This window comes from Mastomys coucha, unplaced genomic scaffold, assembly GCF_008632895.1.
Source record: "Mastomys coucha isolate ucsf_1 unplaced genomic scaffold, UCSF_Mcou_1 pScaffold14, whole genome shotgun sequence".
Lineage (NCBI taxonomy): Eukaryota > Metazoa > Chordata > Mammalia > Rodentia > Muridae > Mastomys > Mastomys coucha.
Genome location: NW_022196896.1, coordinates 115,894,560 through 115,901,514, shown reverse-complemented (window position 1 = coordinate 115,901,514; position 6,955 = coordinate 115,894,560).

Genomic DNA, 6,955 nt, shown 5'->3' with positions numbered 1-6,955 from the left:
CTTCCTTGGGAAGAAAGTCAAGAAGTACGCAGAGGGGCTTGAAAAGTAGGGAGGGCAGTGGAGGACTCACAAATGTCCTGGTCACTTAATGAGGAAGCAGGATAGAGTTGGCAGAGTCAGAGACCTTGCTGCTGTCCAGTGATGGACAGTCACAGCACAGGGAAACGCTGACCACAAGTGCTTACTGTGAATTTCATGTTCTCCAAGGTGTTTCTGATCGTGTGCGCAGAAAATGTCTTAGCTGTTGATTTTTTTTTTTCTTCCAACTAAGAGAGTCTTTGCTCTAGATTCATAATCTGAAAGCCCCTTAGGAGCTCAAGATATGATCTGACAGGGGAAATGAAGCCCAAGGGACATCAAGCCACACCACACTGGTTTTCCTTGGGAAACACTTTCTCCCAGGACTGCAGTGGAATGCGTGCTCACAAGGCCATTGGAGATTGGGGATGTGGCGTGTGAGTGGCGGTTCCTGTAAAGGGTCAGATGTGCCTTAATAATGGCGCATGTCATTAAGACGCAGACACTGGCCAGTGACAGATCAGAGGGAGTGTGTACTTTTTCAACCATTCAATTACGACCTTCTCGGATGGCAGCCCAGCAGAGCACACAAACACCGGAATGTGGTAGTGATTATTATGTGTGAGCCGGGCAGGAAGGTTAATTTGGCTTCATTTTGACACCTAAAGGTGTCCAGTGAAATGTTGGTTAGAAATGTCCAGATAAAACTGTGTGCCTTTCTGCTCCAAGAAAGCCAGACACATACTTGGTGTGAGCCTCAGAGCCGGTAAGCAAGAGAAAATGTAGATAACTCAAACCATATTTCCCTTACCCCTGTTCTGTGGTCACTGTCTTGGAAGACATATTACCAGGTGCTTAAATTATACCTAACCAAGCTCCTCATCACTGAGCAGATCTGAGAATCAGTCCTCATGATCTCTCCAAGAACTTGAGCATCGGGATAGTTCTCTTCCTGGCACCTGAGCCCTGGTACCTATGCCGATACCCAGGTCTCCCACAGGCCGGAAGCATCATTTTATTTCATAAGGTATTTGATGTTTTTGCTCATTTTCATTATCTTCTCTTGTGACCCTCCCATTCCTACTGAGCTGTTTCCTCTTCTAAGCAACAGGAGTCATCTTTTCCTGTCTTTATCTAGTTTCTTCTTCTTCTTCTTCTTCTTCTTCTTCTTCTTCTTCTTCTTCTTCTTCTTCTTCTTCTTCTTCTTCTTCCTTTTCCTCCTCCTCCTCCTCCTTCTCCTCCTCTTCCCCTTCCTCCTCATTCTCCTCCCCATCCTCCTCGTTTTTTCTTCTTCCTCTTTCTCATTCTTCTCCTCCTTCTCTTCCTCCTCTTTCTCCTCTTCCCCCTCTTTGTCATTCTCCTCTTCTTCCTCTTCCTCTTCCTCTTCCTCCTCTTCTTCCTCCTCCTCTTCCTCCTCTTCTTCTGTTGTGATCCGCCAAATGACTCCTTTTGCTGCACCAATCACTAACTGACAATAGCTCCTTATGGATGGCAGCCTCCTGAACCTCTTCCCTGAAGTACTAAGAATGCTTTTACCTCCATTCCCTGTCCTCCATCATCTGTAGGTCTTGTCAAAGCATAATCTTGATATACCTCCTGGGATACATGTGGGCCTCAGTGCTTCAGCTGTGAGAGACCCCTGAGGAGTGTCCCCTGTAGCATGTCCTCCCAGTCTGCTGCTACATGTTGCCCCTCTCTTGCACTGGCCTCTGGTCCTGAAATATTCCAACAGTCTCTCTGCATGCTGCAGCCCCAAGTTTCTACACTTCCCTAAGTTCTTGTAATTCATATGGAGCCAAAGAATCCATAAGTCCCCTTCAGTAACCAGAGGAGTTGAGCAGAGCCCTTCTCTCACAATGCCTTGTTGAGGACCAGGCATGCTCTGTGAGTAGCAATTTTTCTTACAGACCATGGGACCTCAGCACCAAGGTGATGGGAAGCCATTAAGTTCTCATTTGATGTTCACTTCTGCATCTTAGTCTACCCTTGACCAAACCACTTGCCACCCTCCTTCCAGGAGTCTCCCATGGACAAAAGTTCAAATTCAGACTAGATCAACATTTCCCCTAAATTATCTTTGGAGTCCCTGAAGAGCTATCAAATCAACTCCTGGTCAGTAGCTAGTTTGCCAATACCTGTGTTCTGTCCCCTTGTGAGGAGCAGGAGTCTAAACCATGAGCTAAAGGAATCCCCTTGACATTGAGAAATGAACAGTCACACAGTCCATTCAAAGAGCCATTTCCTCATACTGAAGGGCAGGGCACCCATCACTGAGGCGAAGAATCCATTACCTGACCATAAGAGAGATTCTCAGCCACACTGTATTACCATGTAGAAAACAGGGACTAGGCAATTAGACATTCCTGACTATGATTTCTGGCTCTGTTGTCTACTACTCCCTTGACTTTGGGCAAGATATACGTCTAAAGGCCTCTGTTTCCTCGCCAGCAAATGGAGAAAGTTTAACTCTTGGCGGGCTGTTGAGGAAATTAAAAAGATGTCAAATTCATTGATGCACACAGTAGGTGCTTGTCAAATGTCACCCTTTCTTTCTAGTCTACATTCCAAAGTCACACTTCTGTCCCTGCTCCCTGACACATCCTCCCATCCTTTCAAGGCTGCACCTTTGTCTTATAAAGGTGTGTCCGTGGTTGGAGGTCCTGAGATGACTTAGGACTCAGCCCACATCTAAGCCAAGGCTCCATTCTGTGCTGCCTATCTTGTATGGGTTGAGTTGTTTAATCTTCCTGCTTCTGCTTTGTCCTTCCTAAAATGAACACAGAACAAATCTCTCACCACAGAGAGGTATTGGGAATAATCAGCAAAGCATTGATGGGAAAGCCCTGACGATGCCTAACAACGCTATCTGCCTCTGACTGAATGTATGGATGTAGGAACCATCCAGGCTTTCCCTGGCCTGCTCGCGAGACAGTGTAAAACTGCGCATGTGCAAGACTTTCCCTTCGTATCCGCCTACTGCACACAGCCAGGAGGTGTATCTCTGTTTTCTGAGGTATAGAAAAAGCAACTCAAAGACCAAGGGATCCGATGGCCAATTTTTCCCTTTCCAGTCAGGAAGCAGGATGCACGAGTCTCTCGAGGACATTGAAGGTAAAGCCGGGAAGCCAGGATGCATGAGTCTCTCGGGGACTTTGAAGGTAAATTCTACTTGAGCCTATCAATCGTCTTAGAAAATGCAACTTGACTGAGCAAATATTTGTCTGTACTCTCAGGCCTTGAGAAGCATCCCTAGAGAGCCCTGTCAAGGGGGCCAGTGGGCCCAAGGCAGCTGCTCTGGTTTCTTTTCCTGAACAAGCACTTCACAGTCACCTGACACTTTGAATGGTGTAGCCCATAAAATTAACAACTGCCTACAAGATCAAAGGGCCCACTGGACACTGTAAACCAGGGGACAGAGGACAGACCTCATTTCTGGCGTGACAAATGAATCCCTTAATCTACAAAGAGAAATGAGAACCTGGTAGAAGACTACACCCTGATTCTCTAGCAGGGGTCCAAATGACCCCCAAAAGCTTTGAGGAGGAAAAAAGAAGAACTTTTGAAAGTGTATAATATTCAAAAATTAAAATCCTAAAGCCAGGTGTGGTGGCTCATGGCTATAATTCTAGAACTCAGGAGACTACAGCACAGAACTGCTGTAAGCTTGGGGCTAGCCCAGGCTGCAAGTGAGATCACCTCAAAAGACAAAACAAAGCAAAGCAAACAAAAAGCCTTTCAAGCAACTACAAATAGAAATATATGGATTTGAAGGCACTTGGTATCATTTAAAACAGCCAATTGTGCTCATTTTCAATGATAAAACACTACAACTGAACTATGAAAGTTAATAATAAACAAGATACATTTTGACATCTACAACGGATGCGCTTTTATCCCTGCCAACTTTCAGTCCTGATTTGACTGCACTGGGAGACTGGAGAGCATCAGATGTAATACGCACTTATGTTATTAAATTATGCATAGTGTTGGACCCTGCTGAAGAAAAGTTCAAGCGGATAAAGTGAGAGACTGTTTTACAATAAAGCAAACCCTTGGCTGATGTTATAAATGTCATCTGGCCCTAGAAAGTCCATTCGTGTTCTCAGTACTCTGGTCCTGATCACAGGGCACACTAAACCTGCTGAGTGGGAAGACAATGAGATGGGACCAGTGGGTTTCATCAAGGTAGGGTCTCACCTGCTAAGAGAATCTGATGTACTGGACCTAACCTAAGTATGTAGTTGGCTTGGGCATTCCCAAACCTGAACAATGCTGGGGAGATCTACATAGCAGAGACCTATGAGAAGAGAAAAAGAAAACCAGAGAGAAAGAATGGGGGAGAGAGACAGAGAGATCCCATTTGGGGTTTGCTGCTGTAATTAATGGAGGCTTTGTCACCTTGACACAAGTTAATTTTTTTATTAGATATATTCTTTATTGACATGTCATATGATATCTCCTTTCCTGGTTTCCCCTCCAAAAAAAAAAGAAAATAAATAAAATTTAAAAAAAAAAAAAACTGTTCCCTCCCCCCTCCCCCTGCTCAACAATCCACCCTCTCCCGCTTACTGGCCCTGGCATTCCCCTACACTGGGGCATAGAACCTTCACAGGACCAAGGGACTCTCCTCCCATTGATGACCGATCCTCTGCTGTACATATGCTGCTGGAGCCATTAGCTCCACCATGCGTACTCTTTGGTTGGTGGTTTAGTCCCGGTGAGCTCTGAGGGTACTAGTTAGTTCATATTGTTGTTCATCCTAAGGGGCTGCAAACCCTTCAGCTCCTTGGGTCCTTTCTCTAGCTCCTTCCCTGGGGACCCCGTGCTCAGTCCAATGGATGGCTGTGAGCCTCTATTTCTGTATTCGTCAAGTACTATGAGAGCCTCTCAGGAGACAGCTGTATCAGGCTCCTGTCAGCCAGCACTAGCTGGCATCCACAATAGCATCTGGATTTGATGATTGAATATGGGAAGGATTCCCAGGTGGAGCAGTAAAATTATCAAGGAAGAGAGTCTTGATCGGGGACTGTCTACACTGGGTTGATCTGGGCATGTATCTCTGGAGGATCGTCTTAATTAAGTTACTTGATGTGGGATATTCAGCCCACTGCAGGAGGCACCATTCCCTAAACAGAATCTCCTGAACTAAGTGAGAAATAAAGCTGAGGATAAGCAAGTAAGCATGTGTAAATGCATGGCCCTTTGATGTTGACTGTACATGTGTACATACTGTAGGTATGATGAGACTGTATGAAGTTCCTGTCCTGACTTCCGTGCTGTAGTGGACTGCAACCTAGGGCTGTGAGATACATAACCCTTTCTCCCCTAAGTTGATTTTTGGCCAGAGTATTTTTGTCACAGCCACAGCAATAAAACTAGGACAATGGGTCTCTCAGATATGCAAGTACTGGGTCACTGTCCCTATAGAGGACGGAGAGACACATTTCCTTCCTAGGAAGATACAGTAACCCCATTCAAGAAGTGAGCAATAGCTCAGAGACTCTTGGAACAGCACCATAGGCTGGGATGTTTCTGAGCTGGAATCAGTGGGATCGACTGCACAGGGTGAGGGGGATGAGGATGAGTCATGACCCAAGATGAGGAAGGAAGATGAAGGGGAGGGGACACATTGTCTCTGGTAGATACCAGGGTAGAATGCATGGATGTGGGTGCTCCCTACACACTTCTCACTGGGTTAGGTTGAAAGTGAATAATGAGGTCAATGTTAACATGCTGGGCAGGAGCTGCTGTCAGGGCAGACGAAAAGAAAATCTCAGTGATGTAACCTTACTCCCTATGAATGGGGTTTGCATCATTCTAAGGTATGCTGAGATCAAATTCATTGGGAGAGATACCTGCCACCCCCAGGAGACCACAGAAAAAGAAGGAAAAGCAGGGGGAGCTCCTGGCTCCCGAATACCTGGGCACTGAGGGCTGTAGAGAGCAAGAACTACTGTTTTGTCTGACTATCTGTCCCCCTGGGGAGGAGGGATCCCATTTTGGTTCTCTGCATCACCTTCTCCAAGGGAGGGGCTCAATGACCATGTGATAAGTGGATGAATAAAGGCGTAAAGACATGCGATTGAGTTCTGGGCCTACAAGTAACTGCCTTGCGGCCTCTTTCATATATGGTTTAGCTCTAAAAGATGATCGTTGCAAAGACTATATGAAGTGAGTCACGTCACTGATGAAAACACACACACACACACACACTCACACACACACAATCATGTCTCCTCATTTGTAAGCAGAAGCAGTTAGATCTGGCATATTTTGATATCTCCTTTTCTTTCTCTTGATATTTCAGAATCCCAAATGCACAAATGAGGCACAGATTCCAGGTATGTGTGGTTTGTCAGTGATGAGAAGAGAGATCCCACACACAGAAATGTGTGTGTGTGGGGGGGTAGGACCTATTTTGTGACTATGAGTGTGATGGGATTTCTGACCTTCAGTATGAATCTGAGGTAAGGCAGATCATTCCTCCTTTCAGTCACTGTCATGACTGACACGTTCTTCCAGTCTCTCCTGACGAGGGGGGATGTAGCAAGGAGGAAATCAGGCCTTCTGAAACTCAGCCCTTCCCTGTGGAACAGCCCCTGCTAATGGAGTCTTACATCTCAGGGCTCCATTCAGTGTTTCCTGCAGGGAGCTCTTTATGGAGAGATGTTGAAGAAAGCAAAGCATTGCTCATTGTGCACACATGTGGTCTGGCAAATGAAGCCTACACGATCACTGCATGCAGTCTAAAGCTACAGGCATGGGGCTAGAATTTCTTCCCTTCCCTGTGGCCTTTACGTCACTGTGCAGCTCTGGCAGAAATCCTTTAGTGGAGATCTTCTATCTGCCCATGAGAGGATTTCAGATTTGGAGGAGTGGGTAAGTTCTGTCTTTTCCAACCAAGTAGCCAATTGAGAGAGAGAGAGAGAGAGAGAGA